Source organism: Eschrichtius robustus, chromosome 10 (assembly GCF_028021215.1).
Source record: "Eschrichtius robustus isolate mEscRob2 chromosome 10, mEscRob2.pri, whole genome shotgun sequence".
In the NCBI taxonomy this organism is placed as follows: domain Eukaryota; kingdom Metazoa; phylum Chordata; class Mammalia; order Artiodactyla; family Eschrichtiidae; genus Eschrichtius; species Eschrichtius robustus.
In genome coordinates, this window is record NC_090833.1 from 87,258,591 (window position 1) to 87,270,009 (window position 11,419).

The 11,419-nt window shown below is 40.3% G+C and overlaps 1 protein-coding gene across 6 annotated transcripts in view; it reads right to left on the reverse strand.

Moving 5' to 3' along the window:
- FANCC (FA complementation group C) overlaps nucleotides 1-10,833 on the reverse strand; it is a 272,443-nt gene extending 261,610 nt beyond the window's left edge. For all 6 annotated transcript variants that reach the window (XM_068553567.1, XM_068553564.1, XM_068553565.1 and 3 more), the window contains exon 1: nucleotides 10,665-10,833. The gene's annotated coding sequence lies outside the window, so the exon portion shown is untranslated. The remainder of the gene's footprint in view (nucleotides 1-10,664) is intronic.
- Between the last annotated feature and the right edge of the window lie 586 nt (nucleotides 10,834-11,419).

The window sequence follows — 11,419 nt, forward strand, 5'->3', positions numbered from 1 at the left end:
AAGAGTTTGCATGCCACAACTAAAACCCGGCACAGCCAAATAAATAAATAAATACTTAAAAAAAAAAAAAAAGCACATGTTCTGACCACAATGGACTTAAATTTAGAAATCAATAACAAAAATGTATGAAATCCTAAAATATTTGGAAATTAGGCCCACACTTCTAAATAACCAATGGGTCAAAAAATGAAATCACAAAGGAAATTAGAAAATATCTTGAACTGAGGACAAAAACACAGCATATCAAAATTGGGGGGATGCAGCCTAAGCAGTGCTTAAAGAGAAACTTGTAACTGAACAGGTGTATTAGAAAAAATAAAGGTCTCAAATCAATAACTTAAGCTTCTACCTTAAGAAACTAGAAAAAGAACATCAAACTAAACCTAAAGCAACCAGAAGGAAAGAAATAATAAAGATCAGAGTGGAAATCAATGAAATAGAACACAGAAAAACAACAGGTAAAATCATGAAACAAAAAGTTGGTTCTTTTTTGATTTGAAAAGATCAAAACCAATAAACCTTTAGCTACAACAGCAGTCCCCAACCTTTCTGGCACCAGGGACCAGTTTTGTGGAAGACAATTTTTCCACAGACCAGGTCGGGTTGGGGGGGGGGGTGGTGGTTTCAGGATGATTCAAGCACATTACATTTATTGTGCACTTTATTTCTATTATTATTACATTATAATGTATAATGAAATAATTATACAACGCACCATAATGCAGAATCAGTGGGAGCCCTGAGCTTCTTTTCACTTGCCACTCACTGATAGTGTTTTAATATGTCTGCAAGCAATTGATTTATTATGGTCTCTGTGCAGTCAAACCTCTCTGCTAATGATGATCTGTATTTGCAGCCACTCCCCAGTGCTAGCATCACTGCCTCAGCTCCACCTCAGATCATCAGGCATCAGATTCTCATAAGGAGCGCGCAACCTAGATCCCTCACATGCGCAGTTCACAGTAGGGTTTGCACTCCTATGAGAATCTAATGCCGCTGCTGATCTGACAGGAGGCGGAGCTCAGGTGATAATGCAAGCGATGGGGAGCGGCTGTAAATACAGATGAAGCTTCACTCTCATGTCCGCTGCTCACCTCCTGCTGTGCGGCCCAGTTCCTAACAGGCCACAGACCACTACTGTGCGTCAGGCACACAAAGTTGCATTTGGTAACAAAAGATTAAATGTTTTCTCCCTAAGATCAGGAACAAGAATGTCCACTCTCCTCACTTCTGTTCAGCAATGTATTGGAGATTCTAGGAAAAAAAAAAAAAAAACCTAAAGGCATCCAGATACAAATAAGTAAAATTGTCTATATTCACAGTGACATGATACTGTATGTAGAAAATTCTAAGGAATTCACAAAAAATCTGCTTACAGTAATAGTCAAATAAGGTTGCAGGATACAAGATAAATATACAAAAATCAATTGTATTTTTACATACTGGCAATGAGCAATCCAAAAACGAAATTTGAAAAATAATTTTACTCACAATAGCACAAAAAAATGAAATACTTCAAAATAAAGTTAACGAAAGAAGGGCAAGACTTATACACTGAAAATTACAAAACATTGCTAAGAGAAATTAAATATCTTAAACAGAAAGACATTCCATGTTCATGTTAAGATGGCAATGGCAATTCTCCCCCAAACAGATCTACAGATTCTATGCAATTTCTATCAAAATCCATCACAGTAGGCTTTTTGGAAAAAATGATAAGCTGATGCTAAAATTTATATGGCAATGTAAGGAAACCAGAATAGCCAAAACAATTTTGAAAAAGAAGAAAAACACTGGAAGACTTATACTACCCAATTTCAAAATTTACTACAAAGATACCCTATAATAAAGACAGTGTGGTGCTGGTGTAATAAGAGGCATAAAGATCACTCAAACAGAAATGAGAGTCTGGAAATAATTTATGGTCACTTGATTTTTAACAAAGGTGCCAAGGCAATTAAATGGGGAAAGGTCCTTTTTTTTTCTGAACACATAGTGCTAGAACAACTGGATATTCATATACAAAAAAAGATGAATTTGAACTCATACCTCATACCATACACAAAAGTTAACAGAAATTGATCATAAACCTAAAGAATGATCCAAAAGAAAACTGATAAACTGGACTTCCTCAAAATAAAAACTTCTGTATTTCAAAAGATACCATGGAGAAAATGAAAAGACAGATAACAGGCTGGGTAAAAAAATTATTTACTGAAATAACTTACAAAACATGTATCTGATAATGGACTTGTACTCAGAATATACAAAGAATGCCTACAGCCCAGTAAGAAAGCAAACCCAATCCAAAAAATGGACAAAAGATTTCAGTAGACATTTCAAAGACAACATAGCAACAGTTAATAAGAACATGAAAATATGTTCTACATCATTAGCCAGTGGGGAAATTCAAATTAAAACCAATATGAGATACTACTTCATAGTAAGATGGCTATAAAAAAGACACAACAACAAGATATAGAAAAATTGAAACCCTCATACACTGCTTGTGGGAATTTGATATGGTACAGCCACACTGGAAAACAGTTTGGCAATTTCTTAAAAAGTTAAAACATGAACTTACTATACAACCCAGTAATTCCTTCATAGGTATCTGTCCAAGAGAAATGAAAACGTATGTCCACACAAAGACTTGCACATGAATGTTCAGAGCAGCATTATTCATAATAGCCAAAAAGTAAAAACAACTGAAATGTCCATCAACTGATGAATGGATAAACAAAATGTGGTATAATCATACAACGGTTATTCATCAATAAACAAGAACAAACTACTGATACATGCTACAACATGGATGAATCTCAAAAACTTTATACTAAATGAAGCCAGGCACAAGACAGCACTTATTCTATACATCCATTTATATGAAATGTCCAGAAAAAGTTAAATAGAGACAGAAAGCAAATCAATGGTTGCCTGAAGCTGAAAGCCAGCGCCAGGTTTGAGTACAAAACTCGCATGGGCAAACTTGTTAAGGTGATGCAAAACTTCTAAAACTGAATTGTGGTGATCACTGCACAATCCCCAAAATTTACTAAATTTACTAAAAATCACCTAATTATTTAGAAGATGAGGATATAGTTTCCAAAAGGTGATTTCCATATGAACTCTACCTTCCTGTAACTAGAGAAAGGCACCAGGAAGATTATAGATGTTCCTATATTAGAGATCTTACCAGAGATCTACACATGCAGCAGAGTTTATGAAGAACCTAAGAGAATGGACCAGATAACTTTGCAAAGTCTCTTCCAAAGTCAGTCCAAAAGAAAAAATTCTGATATTTAGCAGAAAATTAAAAATGCTCAAGATTTGCCTTGTTATCTAACTTTTCTGATGAAATTTTTAAAGTTTTTCCTTCTCTACTTCTACTGCATTTTTATTAAAACACTGCAAAGTCAGTGCACTTCCCCTATAGGTGTTCTTTCATATTAAAAATCAGTCATTCAAGATCTATGAACAAAAACAGAGAATGTACATACCCCAGCCTAAAATAAAATTTAATAAATCCATTTAAGGGAGGGGGATCAAGATGGCAGAATAAGAGGATATGGAGCTCACATCTACATGTGGAATAATTCTCAAGGAAAACTAACTGGAAACTGGCAGAAGAAATCCTATTAAATCAAGGCTGTAATAAAGATACATACATAACTGGGCAGGACAGAAAGAAAAGTATCAGTTGGACCTGTGCCCCTAGGAAGGGACTAAGAGGGAAAGGGAGATGGCACGGGCAGACACTTACCCTGGGGAGTGAGTGGGACCTATGCGGAGGAGACAAACCCCCTTGGCTGACTGGAGAACTGCTGGGACAGACAGAAAGACTGGAGAAGCCAAGACTCCACGAGTAAGAGGTACATGGGTGCTGGCTCACCACCAGACAGGGAGGAGAGAGGTCTGCCCTAGCAGCTGCTTCCTTGCCACACTCCCCAATCCACACCAATCCCATGCTTGGCATGGGATCTAGGGTAGCCAGGACCTGGGGAAAGACTCGATCTAGGGACACAGAGGAGACATGGGGGCCTAAGGTGTGGTCCAGGTGAGGCAGCAGTGGCCATTGTTGATGCTTACTCAAACAGCAGCACAGAAGCAGCCCAGACTTCTGAAAGCAGCACAACTGCTTCCCCCAACCACCAAACCATGCTCCCCAGTCCCAGCTCAGTGAATGCTCCGGCCCTGCCCACTCCACGCCACACAACAACCTAGCACTAGATCTGGGACAACCACAACAGGGGAAAAGACACACCTTGAGCTGCGTCTGAGCAGAGCTGCAGATGCCTACAAAGGCAGAACATCAGGTCTTTGTAAGCACACGAGTCCCATTTGCTACAGTACTCCCCTCCTTTGGGGCAAAGGCCGTAGTGCAGGGAGAAGGAAAAACACATACTTAAAGGAAACAGAGCCAGCTTCAGTTCGACATTCAGGGCATCCTCTTCAGCAACCTGGGAGCAGAAGCTGCCCCTTACAGGGTGGCTACAGCCACTGAGCAGAGAGGAAGCCCTGCCTTACACCCTGCACAGACTCTAGCTCCCCAATCATCAGCCACACCCCCTACCAAAGTGATAACAGCCAGCACACTCTGAGGAAAAACATGACTGGCATCCACATCAAATTCAGCCCTAACACCAAAGGCACTGGGCACATGCAGTCTACACCGGGATGCTCCCACATAAGAACACTCTTTTAAGACCACAAGATATAACTATTTCACCTAAATTCATAGAGACAGAGAAAGTTACATAAGATAAAAAGGCAGAGAAACTACCCTCAGTTGAAAGAGCAAGAGAAAACCCCTGAAAAAATAAATAATGAAACACAGATAATCAGCCTACCAGATCATAAAGTAACCACAAATCAAAAACCTATGATAGATACACAAAAACCAAAAAGAAAGGAACCCAAGCATAGGAGAAAAGAAAATCATCAAACCACAATGGGAGGGGAAAAAAAAGAAGAAATGAACAGGGAAGAACTACAAAAAACAAACAAACAAAAACAAAAAACTGGTAAACAAGGAATAAAATGGCAATAAGTACATATCTATCAATAATTACTTTACATGTCAATTGGACTAAATGCTCCAATCAAATGACATAAGGTGGCTGATTGGATAAAAAAACAAGACCCATCTATAAGCTGCTTACAAGAGACTCACTTCAGAGTCACACACAGACTGAAAGTGAGGGGATGGAAAAAGATATTTTATGCAAACAGAAACAACAAGAAAGTGGGGGTAGCAATACTCATATCAGACAAAGTACTAGACTTTAAAACAAAGGCTATAATGAAAGACAAAGAAGGGCATTATATAACCCTCCTACACTGTTGGTGGGAATGTAAATTGGTACAGCTACTATGGAGAACAGTATGGAAACTCCTTAAACACCTAAAAATAGAGCTACCATATGACCCAGCAATCCCACTGCTGGGCATATATCCAGAGAAAACCATAATTCGAAAGGATGAATGCACCCCAATGTTCATTGCAGCACTATTTACAACAGCCAGGACATGGAAGCAACCTAAATGTCCATCGATAGAGGAATGGATAAAGAAGATGTGGTGTATATATACAATGGACTATTACTCAGCCATTAAAAAGGGACGAGGGACTTCCCTGGTGGTCCAGTGGTTAAGACTCAGCGCTCCCAATGCAGGGGGCCCAGGTTAGATCCCTGGTCAAGGAATTAGATCCTGCATGCCGCAACCAAGAGCCCCCATGCCACAACTAAAACATTCCCCATGCCGCAACTAAAGATCCCCCGTGCTGCAACAAAGATCGCACACGCAGCAATGAAGATCCTGCGTGCCGTGACTAAGATCTGGCACAGCCAAATAAATAAATAAATGATAAAATAAAATAAATAAAAAGGAACGAAATAATGCCATTTGCAGCGACATGGATGGACTCAGATATTGTCATACAGAGTAAAGTAAGTCAGAAAGAGAAAGACAAATATCGTATAATATTGCTTATATGTGGAATCTAGAAAAATGGTTCAGATGAACTTATTTGCAAAGCAGAAATAGAATCATGGATTAGAAAATAAACTTATGGTTACCAAGGGGGTGATGAGGGGGTGGGATGAACTGGGAGAATGGGATTGACATACACATACTACTATCTATAAAACAGATAACTAATGAGAACCTACTGTATAGCACAGGGAACTCTACTCAATGCTCTGTGGTGACCTAAATGGGAAGGAAACCTAAAAAAGAGTGGATATATGTATATGTATAACTGATTCACTTTGCTGTACACTTTGCTTTACAACATTGTAAAGCAACTATACGACAATAAAATAAATAAATAACTTTTTTAAAAGGGGCATTATATAATGATAAAGGGATCAGTACAAGAAGAGGATATTATACTTGTTAACATACATGCACCCAATACAGGAACACCTAATAATCAAGTTTTATTTATTCCAGGGTCACAAGGATGGCTCAACATACACAAATCAGTCAATATGATACACCACATTAACAAAAGAAAAGACAAAAACCAAATGATCATCTCAATAGATGCTGAAAAAGCGTTTGACAAAATTCAACATCCATTCATGATAAAAACCCTCATCAAAGTGAGAATGGAGGGAACATATCTCAACATAATAAAGGACATTTACGACAAATCCACAGCCAACATAATACTCAACAGTGAAAAGGTGAAACCCTTCCTGCTAAATTCAGAAACAAGACAAAGATGCCCACTCTCATCACTTCTACTGGAAGTCCTAGCCACAGCAATAAGACAAGAAAAAGAAATAAAAGGTATCTAAATTGGAAGGGAAGAGGTAAAACTGTCTGTATTCGCAGGTGACATGACACTCTATGTAAAGAGCCCTAAAGTTTCCATCCAAAACTATTAGAATAAATGAAACCAGCAAGATTGCAGGATACAAGATACAGGTTTAACCCTCCCAGACTTCAGACTATACTACAAAGGTACAGTAATGAAAACAGCATGGTATTGTCACAAAAACAGACACATGATCAATGGAACAGAATACACAGCCCATGCACCAATGGTCCATTACTCTATGACAAAGAAGGCAAGAATATACAATAAAGAAAAAACAGTGTCTTCAACAAGCGGTGCTGGAAAAACTGGACAGCCATACGTAAAACAATGAGATTAGAATATTCCCTCACACAATATACAAAAATAAACTCAAAATGGTTTAAAGACATAAATATAAGACCTGAAACCATAAAACTCCTAAAAGAGAACATAGGTGGAACATTTTTACATAAGTTGTAACAATATTTTCTTGGATCAGTCTTCTAGGGCAAATAAATAAAAGCAAAAATAAACAAATGGGGCCTAATTAAACTTTAAAGCTGTTGCACTGCAAAGGAAACCATCAACAAAATAAAAACACAACCTACAGAATGGGAAAATACTTGTAAATGATGCAACCGACAAGGGGTTAATATCCAAAATGTACAAAGAGCTCTTACCACTCAACATCAAAAAACCAAACAACCTGGGCTTCCCTGGTGGCGTAGTGGTTAAGAATCTGCCTGCCAATGCAGGGGACACGAGTTCAAGCCCTGGTCCAGGAAGATCCCACATGCCACAGAGCAACTAAGCCCGTGTGCCACAACTACTGAGCCTATGCTCTAGAGCCCACTAGCCACAACCACTGAAGCCCGCGTGCCTAGAGCCCATGCTCCGCAACAAGAGAAGCCACCACAATGAGAAGCCCGCTCACCACAACGAAGAGTAGCCCCCGCTCACGGCAACTAGAGAAAGCCCGCGCGCAGCAACAAAGACCCAAAGCAGCCAAAAGTAAATAAATAAAATAAATAAATTAAAAAAAAAAAAACCAACCAAACAACCCAATCAAAATATGGGCAGAAGACCTGAATAGACATCTTTCTAAAGAAGACATACAGATGGCTAACAGGCACATGAAAAGATGCTCAACATTGCTAATTATTAGAAAAATGCAAATCAAAACCACAATGAGGTATCACCTCACACCTGTCAGAATGGCTATCATCAAAAAGTCTACAAATAACAAATGTTGCCAGGGATGTAGAGAAAAGGGAACCCTCCTACACTGTTGGTGGGAATGTAAATTGGTGTAACCACTATGAAAAACAGTATGGAGGCTCCTTAAGAAACTAAAAATAGAACTACCATATGATCCACTCCTGTGTACGGTCTCTGGAAAAAATGAAAACACTAATTCGAAAAGATACATCCACCCCAATGTTCACAGCAGCACTATTTACAATAGCCGAGATATGAAAGCAACCCAAGTGCCCATCAACAGATGACTGGATTAAGATGTGTAGTACATATATGCAATATATTAGCCATAAAAAAGAATGAAATATTGTCATTTGCAGCAACATGGATGGACTTAGAGAATATTATGCTTAGTGAAATAAGTGAAACAGAAAGACCGACAAATACTGTATAGTATCACTTGCATGTGGAATCTAAAAAATAATACAAATGAAGGTGTATGCAATAACAGAAACATGCACAGATGTAGAAAACAAACTTGTGGTTACCAAAGGGGAAAGGAAAGGGGGGGAGGGACCAACTAGGAGTATGGGATTAACAGATACAAACTACTATATATAATATAGCTAAGCAACAAGGATACACTGTATAGCATGTGGAATTATACCCATTATCTTGTAATAACCTATAATGGAGTATAATCTGCAAAAATACTGTATCACTATGCTGTACAACTGAAACTAACACAATATTGTAAATCGAGTATACTTCAATTAAAAAAATAATAATAATCCATTTGGTGCTAATTTCCAGCCTGACTTGAGGCTCCACCACTACCAACCTGGAACTGCCACAGATGTGCGATTGCCTCAGCTGTCTCTGTGGCCTGGATAATCAATCCAACTTTCTATTGGCTAGGCTAGCCTCCCTGTAACTGGTTTTCATAAATACAAAATTTGTATAATTGTTACTGGAACTACTTGCTGAAATATGGAACTTGTTAGAAGTACCATTTATTTTAAAATGTACATGCACAGTTTCACATACAAGCAGCAGCACATCTTTCACATCCAGCCAATCAATCAAGTTAATGTTTCGTATTAGAGAACAGAACAAAAAATTCAGATATTCCACTACAGAGTCTGCCTTTCTTTTCTGGGGCCTTAGTAAACGTTTTTCAAGAAATCAAGAGGTATATGACTAAATAATGAAAAGAATGAATTAAAATGTATACTATACCAAGGTATAATTAGCTCAACTCTAAAGAAGCAGGACCTAACTTTTACTCTGGGGGAAAGAGGCCTTTGATATAACTAGGAAAAGCAAATTCTTTTTTGATGCAGTCTTTCTTGTACACGTATATGAGTAATGTATATGAGGGCTTATTTCCCTGCGAATCTGGCACAGTACATTAGATTGAAACATCAATTTGATTTAAGCTTAATGGATAAAGTCACAATGAATATATTTTTATCTAAGTTTATGTATAAATGACCCCAACACACAGTATGAATTCTATCATTTGTAGAATGTACAACCTTTCCACCTCTCATGAGGGGAGTAATGAAAAACTGTTCTGAGCTGCACATCACTAAAGGTGAGTGACATCCAGAAAGAAATGAAGTTGGGTGGTCCAAAAGTGCCTGCTCATCTGATAAATAACTCAGTCACATCTCAGTTAAGATGCATTAAATGGGACACAGGTTAGAATGAAACCAGGAGCCCGGGAGCTTTCCAACAGTTTCAGATTAGGACAAACGCAGAGGCACATACAGGTCTTTGCTGGAAAATTCCTTGGCCTTTATTTGACATTCTGGTCCCAAATTTCTGATGTTTTAAAAACTCCAAATCTTTTTCCCCCTCCCGACTTTTCTAGCCCATACAACATGACCACAAAGGGTTCATGGTTGTAAACGCGCCCACGTAAAAAAATTCGAAAAAAGCAAGCTAAACAAACACACCCCACCCCACCCCCCAAAAAAAACACCTCTCAAAGGCTTTGGACGCTATTTGGCCTGTCATTCAAAAAAAGTGAGTTACTGGGAGATGATCGCCCACCAGAACCCTCCTCCCGTCACAGAAGGAAAAGCCCGCAGAGTAGGAGGAGTAACAGCCCGCCCCGGGGTCCTCTAATTGGCCTCCCGCTCCCAGCGCCCTGAGGAAGGGGGGCGGTGCGGAGAGCATGCGGCCAGCTGTAAAGGGTGATGAATTTTAAAAGGCGAGCTTTTCACATCTCCCACGGATCCAGGGCGAAGAAATTCACCTTTGCTCCTGTCCTTTTAAGAAAACATAGCTAACCTAGGCTCAATAAACAGAAATAAGCAAAACGCCAACCCCCAGCTCCCACCGCTCTCGGGGACTCCCTTCCTTGCGACCCCTCTGTCGGCTCCACCCCCTGGGCCTGCTCCGCCCTCTAACCACGCCCCTCGCCCGAGGCCCCGCCCCTACGGTTGGCGCCATCCCATCCCCTACCCACTCTCCTCAGTCCCTACAGACCGCGAGAGCCCTGCTTACTCACTCACCTAAAGGCGGGGAACGGAGAGAACGTTATAGCGAGTCTCCCCCACCCCCACCCAACCCACACCCCCAGGCTGACGTGTCGGCCAGACCCCCGAAGGAGGCAGCTGCCTTCGCTGTCGTTCTGCGGCCTCTCTCTTACCAGCTGGTCCGCGCCAGAGCTGCTTCAGCAGTTTGGGCAGTGGCGGAAAGGCTGCCACCGCCCGGTTCTGTGGCTTGAAATTTTGACTTTGCCTCGGACTGGTTTTTTGTTTTGTTTTGACTTTTTTAGAACTTTCCCGCGGTCGCTCGTCAATGGAGCCGCGCGCGCACGTATCCGCAGTGCACTCTGGGGCCTGGCCAGCGGCTCCGCGCCCCCGCGGCCTCGCGGGAAAATTCCGACGAATCTCTTGCTCGTGGGGCGGGGCGGGGTAGGGGCCCCGGCTCAACCGGAAGTCGGTCTGGCGGGGCGGGTATCCCTGGCGAGGGCGCCTGCTGAGGCTGCTTTAGATGTCACCGGTGTCTGGTTGGTGTCGCTGGCCACGAGTAGACAGCAGGAAGTACCTGGAGGGGAAAAACGCGGATTTTTTAATCGTTTGTTGCTCAGTTATTTCAAGATTCTGTTCAAAATGCAGAGAATTTTTATAAGAAAAATTGGGTCTTTGTCAAGAAGGTAAAACCTCGAAAGAAGGCCTAGAATATGATTTTCTAAGTGTGGTCACACACAAAAAAGGAATCTTTCTTGGGTTGATGCCCCTCACCACCACCAAAATCATTTCTATACACTGTTTGATTGGGGTTCAAATCAGTTCTGCGCTGCATTTAAACCTAAGTGTTCTAAATAAATAAATGGAAAACAGCATTTTTTAATAAACTTCCATTAATGTCATTAGTATTAGCGTGTCTTGGTGGATTTTT